The sequence below is a fragment of the Pleurodeles waltl genome, chromosome 11 (genome assembly GCF_031143425.1).
Source record: "Pleurodeles waltl isolate 20211129_DDA chromosome 11, aPleWal1.hap1.20221129, whole genome shotgun sequence".
Classification (NCBI taxonomy): domain Eukaryota; kingdom Metazoa; phylum Chordata; class Amphibia; order Caudata; family Salamandridae; genus Pleurodeles; species Pleurodeles waltl.
This window is the reverse complement of record NC_090450.1, coordinates 906,832,392-906,854,025: the sequence shown is the minus strand read 5'-3', so window position 1 is coordinate 906,854,025 and position 21,634 is coordinate 906,832,392. Positions and strand designations below refer to the sequence as shown.

General features: G+C 43.2%; 1 protein-coding gene and 1 pseudogene across 4 annotated transcripts in view; both read left to right on the top strand.

Moving 5' to 3' along the window:
• CUX2 (cut like homeobox 2) overlaps positions 1-21,634 on the top strand; it is a 661,979-nt gene that overhangs the window by 411,412 nt on the left and 228,933 nt on the right. The window lies entirely within an intron of this gene.
• Positions 19,463-21,116, top strand: LOC138266523 (ethanolaminephosphotransferase 1 pseudogene; annotated as a pseudogene).

The window sequence follows — 21,634 nt, the reverse complement described above, 5'->3', positions numbered from 1 at the left end:
GAGTGCAGAAATGTAAAATAGCCACGGCAGGAACGCATAAAACCAGGTAAACGGGCCAGCCGTGTTATGCTTGGGAAATTGTCCGCTGATGCTCCGAGGCGCGTGCTCAGGGGCGGCCAGTCTCGGCTCGCTGCTGTCAGTCTGAAGCGAAAGGTTACGCAGGCGTGACTCGCTGTCAGCCCGCGCGCCGCGGCGCGTGGAACCAGGCCGCCACGGCGTCTAATGAAAGTCATCCTCCCGGCTCTGTTGTCCTTGGCTGAAGCAATTTGTGTGGCAAAATCGAGGCCCTCCATAAAGGAGAAATATGTAACCCGTGATTGCTAGTGCAGAAACATTGCCGCCGCTTCTGATCCCGCCGACATGAGTGGGCCCTGCCTTGAGTTTTGCAAAATCACTGACAGATGATTAGAGTTGGATAACGCGGCGATATGTCTTTCGTTCCCAAACATTCACGTATGGTGGTTTGTGAAATTGATTGTGTCCGGCCTATTGCCGATATTGTTTTCACATCCGCGAGCGAAACGTTATTTGCGAAACATTGAAGAAAGCACCAATTTCTTTGTTTATTTCAAATGCAGCTAAAATTAGGGAAATTGTGTGTTAGATGACAAAAAAACGCACCCGCCTTTTACTTTTCCTGTAACAGAAAAATAATCTTTGTGCTCCAGTGAGCATACAGTGGGTTTGGAGGAAAAGGCAATATGTTCTTGTGCCTGTTGAATTACAAATGGCTTGTTTGCTTTTGTTTGAATGACAAGTAATTTTCAAGCGGCCTTCAGCCGAGATCTTGATGTGTAGTCCAAAAAGGATTCCTTGTATGCTTGACAGGTCATGCGAGTTCTGCTGCCGCCGGTGTCAAAGTCCCAAATGCGTACTTCATTCGCTTAATAAAAAATTCTCACTGAAGAGTATTCCTTGTACGACGAGATGTGTTTTTGGACACTCCACAAACGTTTTTGGTCATTTGACTTTCAATATTATTTGCTAGCACGTGCTCTATTCCTACTACCTAATATTTTTGTTTCCATTTTATTGCATTGCGAAAACATTTTCTTACCAGATTTGAATCGGGAGTCGAAGAGTTTTCATTCCTGCATAAATAAAGTCTAAAGAAATATTAAGCTGGCGAAAACTGGGGATTTTCTGTCTGCACTGGTTCCAACATCCGAGAGACCCTAGATTTTCTATCCTCACCCCGTTCTTGTTTAACATTTGTGTGCGGCCCCTTGGGTGATTTATAGTAGATATGAACCTAACCAAGCAACACCCATCAATTCATGGACGATATTCTTCAGGCTATTATTCATCTCATTAATTGCATAGGCCAGGGGTGTACATCTTTGGGCCACAGACCAGATCCTCAGTAGATTTCAAGGGTTATCTCTGGTCATGTAAATTATTTCTGTTTAGATCATTTGAAAATGTATCTCATGGAGAGGTCCTGAAAACCCGTCATAGATCTGAACCTCGTGGACCAAAGATGGATACTCCAACTTAGGTATTCAGCTAGCTGAGCAATCCGATATGACTTAAATATTGCTGAGTATCATCTCTATACAGATGAGTGGTTAGGTTCATGTGTGTCATTAATTTACCATCATTCATACACCTAGAAAACAGAGCTGACTTATTTTTTAAGCATTCTTTTTATTGGTATTCTAAATATCGAATACAATAAATCTTTGAAAATCTTGTGTTCCCTCACTACCCCGACCGTCCTTCCACCCTCCACATGATTCTTCTGCATCATTAACCATGATTCTGGCAACTTCTCTTGTTGCATGACAAGTATAGATGGGAACTTTGTCAATTGGTAATTTATTTCCCTATATTAACAATGCTAAAGGTCATGTAGATTTATCTCAATATCAAATGAAACACATACAGAAACAATACTGTCTGTCCAAAGTGGTGGAAGAAATGTAATCTAATCAAAGCTTGAGCTACAACACATTCTAGAGTTACAGTGCAAATTAATAACAAAGTCAACTACATCAAAGTAACTACGTACATTAAGTTAAGCAGATAAATTCAACAAGCATTATTCTTCTATTAGAATAATTTAATTAGTGAGGATCCTTAACTAACACCAGACTCGCATAGGCATGTTGGGCTTCATGCAAAACAATTTATATCACAAATTTGGAAAAACATCTAACTATGGCTGTATGAAAACAATGCAGTTGGTACCTAGAAAGGAAAAGTAAATATGCATAATAATCAACAGTCTAATTTATAATACCCATCCTCAGTGTGGATCAGCAAGCAGTCAGTCTTCGTCCTCGGGACATCAGTCTATCAGCAAGGCATCCGGATTCAGCATCAAAGTTCAGGAAACGCAAAGTCTTTACGCATTAAAGATAAGCACATCTCTTGTCAAGACGCACAAGAAATATTGACCTTTTGGCCAGCAAGAAAATGGGCAATGACGCTAATGTGAAAATGCAGAATGCTTAAGGCAAAATGCAAGGGCAGAATGCTGGGCTGAAAATGCTGCTTTCTTCTCAGTGCAGTGTCATTAAATCAAAACTACTAAAACTACTTTCCAAATCCCTATTGGTCAGTTAGTCAGTGGTCGCATGTTTACACTTTGTCCAAAAAAACTAAAACTCCAAATCTATTAATCCTACTATTACTCCGTCCACATGTCATTGATTGGTTGTCCTGCAATGTCCTCATCATCAGGCTTGTCAGGTAACAATGTTTTTGCAGCTTCCACTCCAGTCAGTATCTCCATTGTTCTTCGTCTGAGAAAGTCAGTCTCACACACATTACACACACAATGTTACATTGACAAGAGCAGCATCTTCTAGCAGTCGGTTCTCATGAGGAAGCTTCTGTTATGAGCACATTTAAACAATACAATAGAAATTACAGTTTAACTCTCCAGGACAACCATTTATTAAACGTTTAAGAAATGCAGCTTTGACATGTTACCTGGCAAGTAGGCCAAGATACTCGCTAAGTTAAGGCCTATAATTAATAATGCTAAATCATAATGCATAACCCTTAATATAACATATTACTACATTAGTCAAACTTATATTCAACATTTCACAGTATTAGGATATTAAAAAGTACACTTCGTGAACATTGGCAGCCACTCTTCATAATCACATTTTGAAATGTGTGCATTATTTTTCTATGTTATTATATTTTCTACACAAATCACTTATTCAGAATACATGAACACTCGTTAATAATTTTATTAAAACACCTGCGCTAGCAGTGGTATGTATGAGCAGCCCAAAGAACGTCATCCTGCCTGGTGCTACTTTTCATGTGGCACGTCTTGTGTGTCTATTACTGTGTAGAATAAGTCTTTCTCATGGTGAGTCTCTAAAACCACAGTCCTGTTTGGGATTTGCCAGCTCAGAAGAAGAAAAACTATGAATTTAGAGGGCAACCTTAACAGAGCCATTTAGAATGGGAAAAATGCTGAAGATGGCCATTCTGACAGTGGTCTATTGTCATTGTCCTGTCAATTCTAAGTGTCAGTAGAGTAAAATCATATTGCCCAATTTATGCTCAATTAATTTATATTGTTAGTTGGATTGCCATATGGCTGTTTGACAAAACCAGTGAAATTATGTTATTTTAACAGAGATTTGTATAGTGCTGTATTGATATTAGTACATCCTCACAGCTCTACCAGGTTTGGTAGCTTTATACCATTTCTTATGTATTCCTTCACAGTCCTTTGTTTGAGAGGGTCATCTGTAGTTTAGTTGCAGATATACAGACTACAGTGCCACTCATTGAGCATTTCATTTTTGGAGCAGTTGTAATGTATAAAGTAACTCACCTGGTACGCGGCTAAGTTGCCCACTACATATCTGACAATGCGTATTTACAACTGAAGCAGTTACACAATTACTTGTGATCTAACCTGTCTTCATTTTCCGCTCACTGATTGTCAGTGCCCATTTTGGTTGTCCAACATTGAAATTGGGCCAGAATGGGAAGCTCTGTTCCCATTTTGTTTGATGTCAGCAGACTCTATATCCTCTGCATCGCCTCATGAAAGATATCACTATGGAATGTGATTGGTAGACATATCATTGCTCTGAGTACTGTCACACTGAACTGCAGACTCTGCACGCATGAAACAGCCACATATCATTCATCGCTATCTGTTTGTGTTTGAGTATTTGTAAAGTGCAAATTACTTACTCTTCTAAACACCTTCAGTCAACACTTCAACCCAGGTGGTCACTAAATAAAGACCATGCATATTTCCCTAAGGGACTTCTGATTGCACTTAACAGATTGATGTAGAGATGAGACTTTGTCCTAGGAGATAGGTTTCTTACTACTTCCTAGAGGGAAGGCCCAATAGGAACAGTGAAGGCTTCGAGTATTTCATTAGAGATTGTTTGGGAAACAGAACACTCTATAAGGGTGGTTATACACAGCAACGTCATTGAAGCAGCCATCCAGTGTAGAGTAAAATAACAGGTTTCTTTATCCAGTCATTGCATCACAAACAATCACAGGACATTCTAGAACGTTGCTTGGTTAGATGGTATCTGCTGGAGCTTTGAGATGTCTTGTAACATCCTTCACCTGATGTCCCCTTTCAGGTAAGCTAGAACCCATCATGAAATTCTTGTGAACATGAGTAATAATACTTCAAACATTTTCTTTCCTGAGAGGAAGCTGATGGAGCTGCAGTGCACCTTTTGGGCTCCGTAGTCGAGCTTTGCAGCTCCTGCCACCTAAGGGTAGAACTCACAGATGATATTTACAGATGTTTATTTCAGCAATTCAGTGTAGACAATATGCTTAATCTAGTCGTAGTGGCATGTGACGTCTTTTTTTGGAATGTAAATACTTACTCTACATCAGTTTTTGGAGTCCAAAGTGGGCCATTTAAATTGCGCCATTGACCAGTAAGCAAAAGGCGTTATCATTGAGGAACCAAAAACTGGTATAGTTTGTAACAGACTCTACACTTGTCCATTGGCTTGGCATATCCATGATAGATGATTGGATTTCTTGCAACGGCTTTCTGGAACCAGGGCTTAACACTGTCAAGGTATTTCGCTATAATCTGCTTGCATTTATGTTTCCCAATCTCGTATTTTTTTCTAGAATGCAAAACAAATTCCCTGTGGTTCCCAGTATGTGTAAGCCCCAGCCATTATGTTCGCAGTAGATCACATAGGCATCTGCGGTAGAGGGAAAGCCAAAAACATTGGCTTTCGATCATGTTACTACTACCTTTTTGCCTTAAACTATCTACCAAAAAGGCGAGAGAGGTACAAGATCGCATTTCGTAATTGTAAAGTGAATTATCCAGCTGTTGTGTTCAAGGGCCACCAAAAATATAGAAATGTCTAGAATTTCAAAACAGTCTCCGTGCCAAAATCTAGACACTATTGGAGCTGGGGTATTGTTCAGATCAAGGCTAACCCTTTTATAACATACAGGACCACATGCACTAATGCAGATTCTTGTTGCAGGCTTGCACTCGTGGTCCCACATATATGCAGACAATTACACACAGAAAACACACGTGCAAGATACACAAGAATAGTCTCCCACCCGCCTAAACATACTCACACAAAGTTAACTATGCACAAAGACCACATGTAACTCACATAAGCCCACATGCACAGCTGCCAAGCGGCCTCGGTTTCATGTGTGTCAGTTTTTTCCCTGAAAACATTTAACACCCTGGAATTTTTATCTCCATACTTGTGATAGCAATTGCAAAATACACATTTCTGTTGGCTTTAAATCCAAAAATGTATACAGATGTCGCAGGTTTCATTGACAACTTGGCAGCACTGGTCGTGCACATACACACACACAAATGATCAGCAACGTTTTAAAAAAAAAGTCCTTTCGGTTTCTGTGATGCTGGCAGTTTGAAATGCTTGTTTTGGTGCTGTCAAAGAAATGCATCGGTTTAGGAATTTTTCAAAAAGATCGAGGAAAGTTTAGTGGTTTTACCCTGCTGGACTATCACACATTTTCATTGGCTTTCTTTTACATTTCACATCAGGTAGTGAGTTTCGTGCAATAAACTATGGTAGTGGGACGAGGAGAAATTATAGATAGGATTTTAAAGTATCCAGTGCCTTGCACAACAACTGTTTTGCAATCCCTGCATTGTTTTTCTCGCTGCAACAAACGTACAAATCAATGAAAGGATAACATGCACATTCACAGGTATTGAAAAACTCATGCCTCCTTAATATTTGTTATTTGTGAGGCAGGATTCCTTTTATGGCTCCCTGCAAATTGCTGTGAAATGTGGATTGGGGCCTGGGAGGGGTCAGGAAGCCTCTGTCATTTTATTTGCATTCATTGAATGCTGAGATTTTTTTTGTTAATCAACTTCTGTAAATTTAAGGGACAGGGCATAGGGGCTGTTTTAAAAAGTGAATGGTGGCATTCGTTGATCTCCACATGCCAGTGCCAACAACCACCGGTACAAGCTGTCCCTAGTAGTTTGCAAACGCATTACCAATCTTTTTTTGGAGCTGCTAACAGATCAATGGTTTGGGGCCACAAATGTAGTTGCAATGTATTTGTACATTGTATTGTGAATCACAAAGGAAAGGAGAACACCCTTTACCCACCACCTTTCCCCTTTGATTCAGTATAGGTTGCACAGTGCACTTTATGAGTAGGAAAGATTTTTCCACTTCGAATATGCCTTTTGTACATTAAGACCTCCGTTTTTGTGATTCTCAGGTTTTGGGACCTCCAAAATGCTCTGTATGTTCTGCTTCTTGTAATTTGTCGTACTGATGTACGCACCTGCTTTTTGTAAAGGTTGTTTTTTCTCACAGCACCACCAATGAAAACAGAAGGTGCCTCATTATTGAGGTGTGAACCTAAATTTCATTCCTAAAACATAATGCAGCATTTCTCTAATCGCTCTAGAATCCCTTCCTCCCTTATTCTACAAAAGCACTTGTCATGACTTCCTGCCCCTTGAGACATTCATAATGCCAGACCTATAAAAAGACTCCACTGATCCTTTGGCATCCAGTGCTGTGAGACCAGGGTAGCTGCATGCAAACCCCATGAAGAAGCCAGTGCGCGCACATTATTAGTTTGGCTGTTGGATTTGTAGTTGGAGCCAAATTACATTCCAGTATTTACTCCTATCTTATGCGTCATGATCGCTCTGGGAACAGCCTGTCTCCCTTGAAAGTGTTATATTGTGAAGAACACAATGAATACAGCTCCAGCCAAGGGAAGTGTTCTTAGTATATATTTAGTGCATCATAAAGATCAATCACACCTCAGTTGTGTGGTCATTAATAGGCCATAAGTCTCCATTTTGTAACTCCCAGCACCCCTTTACATCACATCTCTTCTGCCTCATGCTTGAAAACATGTTCTTTCTTGCACATAACTTACAATTTAGGCCAAGATAGTAGTCTAGTAGGACGCACCCTGTAATTCTCCGCTGCTTAGGACCACAATCTCAACATTATCGGGGGCATTGGATCCGTTTCCAAATGGTCGGCTGAGGGGACACTATCTTAGGCAGGTGGGGGCCACACTGTGGAGCCTGTGTCACCCACACTTGCCCACAGCAGAAGACGACAACACCAAGGGAGCAGTCATGACGGCCGCCTCGCTGCAATAGCGGAACCCGAGGCCCCGGAGATCGGCCGGAAGGCGAGCGCTGACAAAGTCCTTGAGTCAAGCAGCAGCGACAGTTACATTTCCCTGACAGCTAGAGCCATATGGGGTCTACAAAAACTGAGACACCGCCTAGGGGGCGCATAATGGACTGGAGTCGGTGGAGGACATGGGACAGGGAGCCCCGGATCAAAGGCCTTGGCCGCGTTCCTTACCCCGGCCTCTTGGTGAAACAACACTTAAGCAGCAGCATACTCTGTAGACCACCCTGGGGCCTGCCGAGATGGCGGAATGAGTATGAGGCGAGCGGACACGGTTTGGCATCTTTTCTGAACATGGAGGATGGTTTTGGTCCCTGAGGGTGCATCCACTACCGGCCGGCCTCTCCACGGCCCACACAGCACCACTGAGACTGCAGAGTATTCGGGCGGGAGAGGCCATCTAAGCGCACTGCAGGACAATCGGCTGCACATCGTGGCCCGCAAGACTTTCTACGGCGCTCTGACACTGTTCCTGTTTCCTCACTATGCCATACTTCGGTTTCCACATGCGAAGTGGATAACAAGACGGAATCCACTAGGTCCAAATGGACCGCCAACGAGGAGCTAGGCCAGCCCCCTCACCGCTACTCTACATGATGGTGAGTGTGCTGTTCTTGGGGTGCAGCCCCCCCCTTCCCATTAGAGTGCGAGACATCCTCCCTGGACTCACTACCCACCTACCTGCTTAGCAGCAGCAATCCAGACTACCACAAGGTCCAGCCGTGATCTCCCTCAGCAGCGTAGATCTTTGCGAAAGGGCCTTGTCGGGCGTAGCGCAGGAGCTTGGGCCGTACCATTTAACTCACCTCTTCCAGCGTTGCACTTGGAGTAAAACAAGCTGTCACGCACATGCCATCTGGGCGGGACTACTGTGCCCGCCCTCTGTATTGGCTTTGCCACGGGGTCCACAGTTATTTTACCCTGTAGAAGGTGCCTTGGCTGATGTAAGACTCTTAGACTCAGATAATACAATCCTCTGCTTTACCCGTTCATTTTGGAGCCCTGCAGCTTCTCCAGAAACTGAAGTTTTTGTGTGGATTCCTACACGCACAGGCAAACAGAGTGTCTGCAGTACATACGCTTCATAGCAGGGTGAGTGGGTTGGGTTGGAGCACGCTACCTCCTGCCCTCCTAAACATGGCTGCACTTGCTTTATGCTGATGATCTTGCATTGTTCAGTTATACCAAGATTGGCCTTCAATGACTGCTTAATCAATTCACATTTTATACTCCTGTCAATCAATTAGAAGTCAATTTGCTCAAAACTAAAGTGGTCTCCTTCGGAAGAAAAAAGCATTTGAGACCCAGTTGGTATTACAAGAGTAGTAAACTTGTTTCAGACCAGTCTTATAAATGTTTAGGGGTGCATTTCGGCTCTAGGGGTAGCTTTGTCAAGCATAAGAAGGAGATTGAATCTAAAGCTGTGGCATTGCAGGTGGCCTTTTCTAAATTATTTAAAGTTTTAAAGGGGCTGAATCTTCTCCTTTTAATGGAAGTTATGAGAGCTAAGATAATCCCCTCATTGTCTTATGGTCAGGACATTTTGTTTGAAAAAGGCTCTTGTTTATTAAATAGGCTGGTTAATAAGATCTATAAGAGAGTTTTCTCGCTTCCCCCGCGCAAGTGCGGTTGGAATTTGGGCTTCTGGATCAGCTGGCAGTCGTGAGTCGGTGCTGGAGCCTTCTTGAAGCTCTTTCATAAGTTGCGGCGGGGCCAAGGAAGGTAGCTTGGAGGCAGTTCTCTGACAGGAAATCAGTACGTCGAAAACGAAGGGGTCTCATTTTCATTTTTTGGTTGAATGTAAATGGCGATTGGAAGCCGATGACCTCTAGGTAAGCAACCCCCCCATTCCTTGTTCAAACTGGGTGTCAAAAAGATTATACAGTTATACTCGTACCACTCGGATCGCCCCCTCCTTTCCAAACCTAAGCATGCCTGGTCGGTAATCAATTCCTTTAAGCCAGTCATGTCTTACGACTTTCGTTATTAAGAGGCCTTTATGGCCTTAAGGATGGGCGATTATTTATTTTTTTAAACATTTACTCTTATGGCGGTTAACTCCGGGAGATTGCGTGATGTGCCGTGGTTGTGGTAATGTGGAAGAAACAATTGAATATGTGGTTTGTTTGTGTCCAGCTCTACTCAAGGAACGTAGATTTCTGCTATGGAGTAAGTGGAAGGAACTGGGGATTCGCTCCTGTCGACAGGCCATTATTAAGTCCTTGGATACTGCAAATTTAATGTTGAATGTGTTACTGACCAAATTTATTAAAATCGCCCAAACAAAATTTAGGGGCCCTGCGAGCAGTGGATAATTGTTTCAAATTTTCACCCACTCCTGCCTCTTTGGTTTGTAGTAATTCATCAGGTTGCTGAGCTTCAATGTTGCACCTCGGGTTGTGATCCTTATTGGTATCTAACGTAATGATCATTTTACGCACTAAAGCACTTTAGGGCTTTTAGCACTGTGAGCCCTTCTGTTTATTATGCATCATGTGGGGCTCTGGGCTGTGGCGGTCCGGCCTTATTTTAATTGAAGGTTTCATATTATTATCTAGGAACGTTTCTTACTGTGGTATGTGCATTTAAACTATAGAGTGTTTTTGCTACATATTTAACATTCAATTGCAAATGTATTATTGATCTTCTTTTTTGCTTTAATTGTATTGGATTTTGATATCTGTACAATAAACCATTCATTCATGGGTGCATCGAAACACAAAAGAGGCCAGTCTGTTCGTGAGATGCTGACCCACTCCACACCGGCACACAATAAGGAAACCGGAGTGTCGCCAAGACACCCCACACAGGGTGGCCCAGACCTGTCCACCGAGGCTGAACTGGGCTGGCTACAAGGGGCTTTTTGAGCTCTTTGTTCAATTCCTTGAAAACTAACCTACAAGACCTCCAGAGAGACCTGTCCCAGGAACTATGAGATCTCTAAACGGATCTGACCACAATAGGGGAGAGAGTCTCCGGTCTGGAAGAAAATGAGATCACTCGAGACGAGGATGTAGAGCTACTGCGCCAAGAAATACTACTCCTGCACTAGCAACAAGACTTACTACAGGCCCAATCAGAGTACCTTGAGAACAACAACAATATTCATTTCAGAGGGGGCCCCCACTGGTTCTGAAGGCACAAACATAAAAGAATATACCCTAGCTCTCTTTCGCTCAATCTTAAACTGGGAGGAAGACAGAGACTTACAACTAAACCAAGTACACAGAGCCGGCCGCTCCCGAGGACCCAGCTCCAAACCACCTGACATTCTTGTGTGTGTATACAACTTCCAGATTAAAGAAGACATTTTAAGATTGGCTAGGGCCAAGCAACCCATTGATTTTCAGAGACCACACTGTGGGCCTATTTCAAGACATCTCTCTACTCATGCTCCAACGGTGCAGGGAGTTCAAACTGATCATGGAATTCCTGCGTTCCCAGGACATGTTCTACTCATGGGGGCACCCCTTCAAATTAATATTTTGCTTTGAAGGTCAACTACACCAACTAAAGACTCAATAGAACACTCGCTGAGTTCTGCAAAATGGCTGACAATCCCCTTTGTCAAGCAACGCAATAATTCCCCTGAGAATCTCCTAAAAGGGCCCACAGTGGCAGAACACAGGCCGCCGTCAGAAGCATAATCAACCGAGGAGCAGGTTCAAGAAAGACAATCTTTTCCAGACAGCCTGGCCTCGGGTACAAATAAACCTGCACCATGACCTCTACCCTCCCAATTAGCATGCCTCAACAACCTCATGGCTCCAGTCTGCCCCCAAATAAATGGGCCTGAGACTGCGGGGGAACCCTCAGCTATACCCCCCTACCAAACTGCACAATGCTGCAGGTCCACCCCCTTATAGTAGTACTTTATTCCTGACTCAGAACTCTGTTTCATCATTGGTTTATTTGGTTACATGTTAGAGTTTGTGGCTACCTTTTTTACTACTCCATATTGTCTGGTCTTATGTCGCTACATTTGAGCCTACCACATTATATGCTATAGCACAGGTCTTGCTTGGTTGACGCCTCGCCAACAGGCCCATAGGTGCGTATGGGGCCGGTATCGCAATTTGCGATTCGGTAATAGCATTAATAATAGCATTTGTGATTTTTAAGAAATCACTATTACCGATTCGCAAATGTGATACGTGGCATTTTGCAGGTCGGAAATAGTGATTTCTTTAAAATCGCTATTTCCGAATTGCAAAAGGCCTTCATGATACATCTGGCCCTAAATTCCCATTAATGTGGACATCCGGCCACATTGCCTACCTTAGGATCAAACTGGCCCGCTCTATACTACAAACTCACAGTACATCTCATGGTCTGGCTGATTTGGATACATGGGGACGCCTCCATCTTTCTTGGATGGGCTGGAGCACGGCCATTAAAATGACTATTACCTCGTCTCCTATACCTCTTTCAGACCCTCCGCCTACCCCTGCCAAAAAATACCCTGCAGACCCTTCCAAAATGTGTTTCTAAATTGACCTGGGATGGGAAACCACCTTGCTTTTCCAGATACTTGATGTACCACCCAAAGCGGGATGGGGGGACTGGCAGTACCTTGCCTGTGGAGAAAGTTACAAGCTGCCTAGTTACGCTTCCTAGTGGAGTGGAGCGGCCCACACTCGGAGAAACACTGTGCTTTATGGACCAGGCAGTTGCTGTGTCCCACATATGGAAGGAACGTTTGCTTCCCCGCAAGCATTGGGCATGGGGACTCTGCTCTTCCCTCGTCACTAGCTCTGTGTTTTGAGTTTGGGATGTGGTGGCGACCAAAGCGTAGGTGACCTCTTTTCAATCCCTGATGACCCCACATCTGTGCCAATCCTGATTTCACTCCGGGGATGTGTTCTGACCAATTCCATCGCTGGCAGGAGGGAGGGTGTAGAAGAGTGGGCTGCCTTTTCGACCCACAATAAATTCTACTGTTTGACTAGCTCAAAATGGAGTATGGCATAGCGGAAGCTGTTAAATTACAATACCTGCAGCTCCGCCACTGGTGCTACAGCCCACCATTCCACCTTAGGCTCAGAGACCTCTCATGCCGTTCAAGAAAAGGATGTTTCTTAAGAAAGATGACCCGCACCTAATATCGGAGATATACGCCCTCTTGGGCACACAGGCCTATCCCCCCTGTGACGTCAGGCCAATCTAGATGGAAGTTGGAATTAGGCAGAGAACTGACAGACACTAAATGGGGAGACATATTTTATAGCGCATATCACTTGAAACCGCTTACAAAATAACTCCCTACTGGTGTCTTACTCCTGCACTGCTTCATTCTTGGAAACCGACCAGATCCAAGGAGAGTTGGAGGCGCTGCGGGAATACTGGTATGCTGCTCCCCCTCATGTGGCACTGCCCCAAATTTGAACTGTTCTGGGAACGCATGTTGGACGACATAGGTCACGCATTTAATTCTGAAATTCCCCAGTTCCCTGCGTATACTACCCTGGGGCTCCCCAACCCTTAACCTTCCTGCTCCCCTCTCAAAAAGGGAAACAGATGTCCCTCGCCCTTGGTGCAGCACATCGAGTAATCTTATCACATTGGGCACAGAGAAGACACCAGACTATACTGTCTGGCTCCTAGGTTATGGTTTCTACTGGGGATGGAGAAGCTGTCTCTACCGACGGACCAACAGGGCCACGATTACTCTACAACATGGGTGCCCTTCATTCAGGTCCTCTTTTCAGAATTTACTGAGCTTACCTGCTGTACCTACTTGAAGATACTACACCTGGTGCCCCACACCAACGTGATCCCAACATAGAGTTACCATATAGCTACAAGTGACCAGTAGTTCTCTCCTTAGGCTCACACACATATGATTCTCCTTAGACCACCTACCTGCAATGGGGGGGGATCGACTGGTGGGTGTTAAGGTTCTTTGCTTTCCCTTTTCCTCATTACATTTTGTAACGCTGCCGCCTCCAGGTTGTAGGCATAAAGCTGTGTTAAACGTCTGCCATATTCTATCAGTCGCTGCAGCCTGATTGGTTGTAGGCGACTAGCTGTGTTACACTAATGAATAAATAGAAGTGATCCATAACTTACAATTAAAAAATCTGTGTCACTGCATGTTTATGGACGGAGCAATACATTGACAGGGCATTACATAGTTAGGGGGAGATTAACTATTTTTTCCAGAAATGTGCAGTATTTGGGCAAGTGTGAGAGGCAGTTTAAGCTGTAGATCGACAAGTTCCATAATCAATAATTTAGGGAACATTTCTAAAAGTAGCCTTCCCCCCAATGCCATTTTTTAGTTTTTTAAAGACGAGTTTTTTTTTAAAGGTGCAGTTTGCACATGAATTAATTCCCAGAGGTAATTTGGACGTGCTCAGAATTTATTTTATTTGTATTTTGCTTTGTTTTTATAGCGCTACAAACTACTGATAATAGTCTCAGAGCCCTGCGTGTCAAATACATTGATAGAGCAGTGAATTAAGGGAATATAAAATTGACAACGGTTGATGTACTGATTATGTAGAGACCAAGATGACAAAGCCTTTAGAGAGGAAATAAAGGAGTCTGAAATAGGCCATGGTGGGTGGACCTGGTTTTAGGTGTTTAGTAATACAGCTGAGCGGTAGGTAGCCTGGGGCTAACTTATTGGGATGGTGTGTATAAATTGGCTTGCCCACATTCCTTTTGCCACTAAACAAGTGGTGTGCTCAGTGTGTGAAAGGTGCTGATTCCTGGACATTTCTCATTCACAGAGAGAAGGACTGAAATCTGTGGGCCTGATTCACAAAGGTAAACTTGCACTTTTGTGTAAGTTTATGATTTTTTACAATTCATAAAGTAATTTTAAGAGTAATATCTTAACGACTGTGGATTCTTTGCGCTCGTGGCGGAGACTGTGCATGTGAAAAATAGGCAGCTGTAAAATACTACTAAAATTCCTTGGGGAATTGCAAAAAATCATCAATTTACCCACAAGTGTTTGTTTATTTTCGTTAATCAAGCCCTGCCTCTTTACCCTTTGTCCGCCTGAAACTGAGCCGCAAGGCTGGCGCAGGGGGTGTGACCATGCATGCGGGGACAGAAACGATTGTGTAAAACAAAATGTTGAGCCTCCGCTGCAGAGTGTGGCCAGTGGCCGTGAGTCTCCCATTCCGACAAGTATTCAGGGCGTTTGCGCTGAATAGGGGGGCCCTGAAAGAGTCTGAGGCCCACTGAAGGGCTGGAGGCCTCTAACGCCGCAGGGGCCCCGGTAGGTGCCCGCATCACGCCCATGGAGAAATGTGACTCCCGTGTGCTTTGCAAAGCCATGATGCGCCATTCAAGACATGAGCTGTGGTTACCGATTTGCCCCTTTAATTCAGAATTGTAAACATCAGCATCTTGCGATTTGTAAATATTTTACAGTAATTGTAAGGCTTTATTGGCAGTCAGAGTAACAGAACTGCACCCGCGAGTACAGTATCTCGCATATGTGCAGGGTTGCAACTTGTGGTAAATTAAAAAACTTTTCGAGGTTATGCCATGAAGATCTGTGTCACTCACAGCTCTTCTGGCGTAATCCTGAAACGTTTTGTAGATTCCGTTGTCTCAAGTGAAATTGTGCAGGTCTGTTAACATAGGAAAATGAAGGGCAAATGCTAAATGTTTTCATTTTATTCTTCTCTAGGGAGAAAATATTTTCCCCTTGGAGAAAGTCCTTCCTCTCCACTCCCACCAATTTTGGTGAGGGAGCGCAGGGTCCTCTTTTCCTTACCCTTCCTACAGTTGTCAGGAGTAAACATTTTCACAGAAGGGAGGGCATGTGGAGTAGTTTGTGGATACCCACAAAGTAGCACATTTGTGGCCATCCCTACATTTCCAGAAAGATTCCACCCTTCCACACATTTACTCATACAGAAGCATTAGTGTCAGTGGATGTTTTACAATTCCAGCATGACTTTTGTGAATTGCAAAAGTAGTGTTGAACCCCTAAAAGCAGCAACTTGTGTAGGTAAGTGAAGCCTACATGCACAAGCAGCTTTGTGAATCCGGCCCATATTGGATGCTTGTTTTCATGTATAATGAAAAGTCAGAGCGACCACTTTGGGCTACACCGTTACTCTAAATTTCCAACATTTACTCCTCGTCAATTTGTGCACCAGTCCCTTTTTTCTTTTTGGGAGACCGCTCTATACATGTACTAACTTTTCTATGAAGACATACTGCCTCACGTTAGACTATCCTGCCCCACCCTTTCCAGAAACTCTTTCAGTCTCAGATTGTGACCTGTATCAACCAGTACCTTTCTGAAGTTGCGTTAGTACACCAAAAGCTAGAACGGTCAACATGTGCCTTTGAGACATGATGACATTACAGGAAGTGACATTACAAATTATTTTGTTGGGATGGCCAGGACACAAGGCTATATTGTGCTCATAAACAATTATTGATTACAACGCACAAAGAAGCAGCGTTTCAAACTAGAGAAAACTGGATGTATATTTGCATTAAAGGACCATAATTCATATAAATTAGATCGGAGTGGTTGCAACGAGGACCATAGATTTTGCAAACAGGGCCCGATAGGTAGCAGTGGTTAACCTTCGCTACCCAGCAGAAGCTTCCCCTGCGCTCTTCTGGTGAAACTTGCCCGTCTCTTGTAGTGTGACTACGTCTTGAGCAAAATGAATGTGCCTGCCACAGACCTCTGCCCCCCCTCTCTCCAGCCTGCACACAATATGATTAGTGATTAATTTGTAAATTAAAAGGTGCCGTGCTCAGAGCCCTCCTCTTAAACACGCGGCTGCTGCAATTAAATGTGTGAACATGGAATACTGAGGCAGCGTAAAAGCCATCTTGGGCCTCTTTAATCGATATAAAGCCACTCCCTGCCCCTCCAGCTCACTGTTGCAGCTTTTTACTTTCTCCCTTTGTGACACGTTTTTTCGTTTTTCCCTTCCTCCTTCTATCCCATATGTGTCTTTTGCTCGCAGTAAATGCTTGAGGCAGAAGAATAAGCGCCGGCCCTCAAAAATAAGTGTCGGTGCTCAGCACCGGGAACAACAAGCACAAATTAAGCACTGAATATATCTGTTAATCTCCCGCTATACAATTTAGAACTGAACGTCTCGGTACTGGTCAGGGTGTCATATTGAGCCTGTTTTAAAATGGCTTAATAACAATGCCATACAATAAAAAAACAACAACATTCATTCAATAAGAATCAGAATTCATTGTGCTTTCCACGATTTACCTTGAGTACAAAATGGATTTTTTTCTCTTGCAATAAAAAAGACCATTGATTTGAAGCATTTTTATGCTGGTCTGTAAGAGAATAATGCAATTCTTATGAAAATATACATATTATGCAGCTCCCTGCCCCTAACTGATCGGGATCTATAAAGCTTGTATGAATCTCCTGCTGGGCATTACCGTTTGGGCCTCTGGTGCTCCCTTCCCTGACACACAGATGGCCATAGAGACACGTCATTTGTGTCCACTTTCTTTGCATTCAAAATAATGACAATTATGCAAAGGACAGTCACCCGGCAGGCATGGGATGATGGGTAATGGTAATCTACGAAGCCTGTCTATTAGCTCCCTCCTTTGCATGTTTTTAACTCAAGGGAGGTGAGTGCTGCTAAGTGGTGTCACAAGGTCCCCTTTCACCCTCTGCAAGCGGGGTGACTTTAGCTGCACTTGAAGGTAGGCTGAAGCGGATTCCAGCAAAGTTTGAGAGAATGTCATATTACCAGGACGGCTGCAAGCTAAGGGGTGGTCGCTCCGATAGTACTTATCGGTGGAAGCACCATCCTACGACTAAGCAAGGCACTGAGTGCGCCGATCGCTCGCCTTCTAGCGGGCCACCAGCCTCACCGCAGAATGCGGTCCCCTCTGTACTTGACAAAGACAGCCACGAATGGAGCGGATCACTACCGCGATCCCAGGGCAAACGCTGTGGGGAAAAATAGGTTAGCACCGTTAACAAGAAATAAACAAATAAAGAGCCCCATCGCTGCTGGAAGCAGGAAAGAAAGAGGAAGTGCCTCAGGGGACGTTTGGTAATATGGACTGTAGCTCGGATATTTGATTGGCTGTTGTATTGCTTGTTCTATACTTCCTTCCCAGGGGCTCTTGGGAAAGGTAGTTTGTTGTTGAACACTGCTGGACATATTAAAGGAAAAGAAAGTTGAGCATTATCCTCGCCTACGTGTCCTTAATGGAATTGAAACTTTCCTTTACTAAAGCTAGGAAATTTTACATTTTCAGATAGCTTCTCTGATACTTCCACTGGGAACTCCAGCTCATTTAGCAGGAAAATTCAGTTTTTAAGAGAGTTTTATTCATAGCAATACAGGCATTATGAGTCTGGAGATTCTTAGATTTAGGATTATCAGGAGCCATGGAACAGTCATTCACAAGTATACAATGGTGTACAAGTCACCGCCAACATCATTGTGATTGGAGGGTTTCAGATAATTTTAATTAAGCAATCGAAAATATTTTTGTCATTGATTTTCTAGGAATTTTTTTCTTTTTATATCTTTGGCCTCTTAATGTAGATTTATTGTCAACATTTGTATTGTATTTCTGTGTATGTACAGTACACATTACTATTACTATTATCTGGTTCAACATGCTGTAGTGTACCACTCTACAGTGACTTCTGGCTTACGTGGTACTTCAGAAAACATTTAAACAAAATACAAGAAAAAATCTTTGTGAGGTAAGATACCTACTCTTTGAATGCAAATGATGAGGGAAGCTTATAATTCGTTACTAGTGGGTCCTAAAGGGCTCGTGGCTCTCTTCCAAATTATTAAATATGGATTCCTTCATGTTCTTCTCAAAATTCTGTAATGGGCCGCACCTTCAGCATCTCGTCTCTCCTAGACTATGTACAATCACACCTACGGTGCCTTGAACGCTTCCACTAGCATTCACATACAATGGATGTATTTACGGCTCAACACGAGGTTTGATGTCTAGGTTTTGTTGTACCAAACACTGATAGCCAATATGAGGGAGAAACCAGAGATCAGAGAACAATGCAGACATGGGCCGAGACCATGTGAGGCAGCTGCAGTGGTCCTTACCTGGGATTAGTTGTTTCCATGTCTGGCCTGCTGTTCTGAACCCTCCTCTGTCCTGCCTTGTGTTGACGAGCTGTGATCTGCTGAGAAACCACTCACTTACCTGATAATCATATTAAAATCGGAAGTGTCTGTGGGAGGTGATGGACAGAAAATGTGCTTGTGAAGCATGTTCCAGTCAGTCAGGGAGCCTGCAGCTTTTTCCTGGAGGTGATGTACAGTCCGTGGTGGCACAAACACAGTTGTGAACTTTAAGGGACTGCGCCGGGTTTCTAAGCACTGCACAGTTTAGCACTATGACCAGCTTACACCAGTCCACAAGTCAAAAACCAACTCTTGTTTCCTAGCAGTAATGGTGCTTAAAGTGATCCAGCAAGTATATCACAATCTGGAAGCCGTTAAAGGTTGCCCAGCTCCTATGAGCATGTGGGCAGTACTTCCCATCCCGGCAACTTAGTGAAAGTTTTTTTGGAAGCGTCACACCCAGCGTTAAGAACCTTATTCCATCCACGAACAAACGTGATTTATGGACTCCCGGGATCTCCGCAGCACCTACAGTGACCATGATGATGCCCTTCACTGCAGGTTGAATCAGTCAGCCTCCTGATCATAGAATGTACCTGGCATGGAACAGCCTCAGCGCTGTGCACTTGCTAAGAGGTATAGCACTGTGGACACCAACCCGCTCTCCCTGTATGTGATGCACCCCTTTTGGAACTCCATAGTGAAGTTGCAAGGCATGCAGAAAAATTTAAGAAGATGTGGGGTTCTGGAAGACACTTCTTGGAAATGTTGTTAGTTTGGATTGTCCCTAGATGGTTGGCTCCAAACCTGATCACGTTCTCTGGCTTTCTCCTACTCGTCTTCAACTTCTTCCTCATGGCTTTCTTTGACCCAGACTTCTATGCATCTGCTCCAGGTCATTAACATGTTCCCAACTGGGTGTGGATAGTAGTGGGTATCTTGAACTTTACAGCCTACACTCTTGATGGTGTTGATGGCAAACAAGCTCGGCGGACAAATTCCAGCACACCGTTGGGAGAGCTCTTTGACCACGGCCTGGACAGCTGGGCTTGCATATACTTTGTTGTGACTGTTTACTCCATCTTTGGAAGGGGGCAGTATGGTGTCAGCGTCTTCGTGCTTTACTTTCTCCTATGGGTGGTTTTATTCTCCTTCATACTCTCTCACTAGGAAAAATACAACACAGGGATTCTGTTCCTTCCCTGGGGGTATGACATCAGTCAAGTGACCATTTCTGTTGTTTATTTGGTGACTGCAGTAGTTGGAGTGGAAACCTGGTATGCACCTGCTGTGTTCAGTTTGCTATACAGGGACCTTTTCACATCGATGATAGTTGGATGTGCTCTTACTGTGACTCTTCCCATGAGCTTGATTAATGTCTACAAAGCATATCGAAATAACACATTGAAGCATACGTCTTTATATGAGTCAATGTTACCCTTCATTTCACCCATGCTGCTCTTCACATTTTCAACCCTGTGGATCTTCTTATCTCCATCGAACATCCTCGAGCTTCACCCCAGAGTGTTCTACTTTATGGTTGGGACAGCCTTTGCTAATATCACATGCAAGCTTATAGTTTGTCAGATGAGTAACACCCGTTGCCAAGCTTTGAACTGGTTGCTTCTGCCATTGGCTCTCGTCGTCTTCATCATCCTAACAGGACTGGTCCAGACCAGCGAAACAGTTCTACTATTCACCTTAACGGCTTTTATCACGGTTGCTCACATTCACTATGGAATCCAAGTGGTGAACCAATTAAGTAAGCATTTCAAGATAGTAGCTTTCTCACTCAAGAAACCAAGCACAGATTGACTAGAAGAGGAGGAGAAAGTCGGCTTAAAGACTTCTGAAGAAGTGTAAAGGAAGAGCCTGTAAATACTTCCGCCATCACCACATATGCCAGATACTCCCTAAACAGATACAATGCACACATACTGGAGCAGGGGGCTTCAAAGGATGAAATGTTGCTGGCGAAACTAATTGATGAGAGTAACTTCAGATTTAATTCATTATTACTGTATATATATGAGACCAGCTGAATGTTCCTCTTGAAGATGTTATTTGGGCATTTTTCCTTAGTGTAGTTATTTTTTTTTATACATGAAGCATTGTGCAGAATTGTTGTGTTTCATGTGCCAGTTAAGTCACCACCAGCAGCATAAACTGGAATTATATAGAATATAACAAAAGCCAAAGGAAAAATGTATTTTGTGAAATACTAGAGGATTTCCAAGGGTCCCAAAGCACAAGTATGGCTTTTAGTTGCCTTGTCCATCCACACTTTAGCTTCAAGTTCCTTTTGTGTTACAGAGAGGAAAACCATCGCGCAGCCATCAAACGCCCTAAAGTACTTCTGAAATATTTGATGTTTCAAAGCAGTCATTAAATATGGTCTTAGGGTATTGTGCTTTTCGAACTGCTGTGTATTTGAAAACTACAGCAGTTCTAAGACAAAATTTTACCATTTTCAGGATAAGAAATATTTACCTATATAAGACTTCTATGGCTTACAGTCAATCAAGTTCTAGGATCTACTGAGTGACTTTGACATTAATGACCAACCTAACTTTTTCAATGAAAAAATGGTGTTCACTATTTGCTATGTATGAACTAGATACATGCATCAACTGGCTCATTGGCTGATCCTTGCATTGCTTCACCTGAAAATCAGTGGTGGTTTCCCCAAAAACACATTTTAATGATTCTTGGAAGATTGAAAAGAGAAACGCACTTGATTTATGTTAGTCATTGTTGTAGACTGCATTTTCTGATATACAGAAAAACTTTTTTTTTCTTATAAACAAAAAAACATTTTGTTAACTTGCCCACTTTCTGAAAAAAAAAAAAAAAAGAAAATGTGCTTGTGCATACATTTATATGGCAGTGGCTACATAAGTGTAATTG